Below are 439 nucleotides of genomic sequence, written 5' to 3' on the forward strand. Positions count from 1 at the left end.
TTGAGTGCACTGTGTGCAACAAGAAATATGCGCATTCTAGTCATTTGAGACGACATGTACTAACGCACACGGGCGAGAAACCATTTGAGTGCACTGTGTGCAACAAGAAATTTGCGCAAGCCGGTGACTTGAGACGGCATCTACTAACGCACACGGGAGAGAAACCTTTTGAGTGTACTGAGTGTAAAAGAAAATTTTCTACATCCGGAGGTCTGCGTTCACATCTAAGAATGCACATGACTGAGAAACCCTCCGAGAAGCACCACTGAGAGTCTTTTCGCTCATGAATAATATCCCGCACAGGTCATTTTTACCAAGGTGATCCCGCATCATTGACTTAGGCAAACCCTCACAGGGCACGAGCCCTTGATTCTAATCTGTTTCATTTTGTGTTTTATCATAGCTATTTGTAAAATAAGGTTAAATGCTCTTTGGATAT

Source organism: Frankliniella occidentalis, unplaced genomic scaffold, assembly GCF_000697945.3.
Source record: "Frankliniella occidentalis isolate FOCC.00 unplaced genomic scaffold, Focc_3.1 Scaffold2222, whole genome shotgun sequence".
In the NCBI taxonomy this organism is placed as follows: Eukaryota; Metazoa; Arthropoda; class Insecta; order Thysanoptera; family Thripidae; genus Frankliniella; species Frankliniella occidentalis.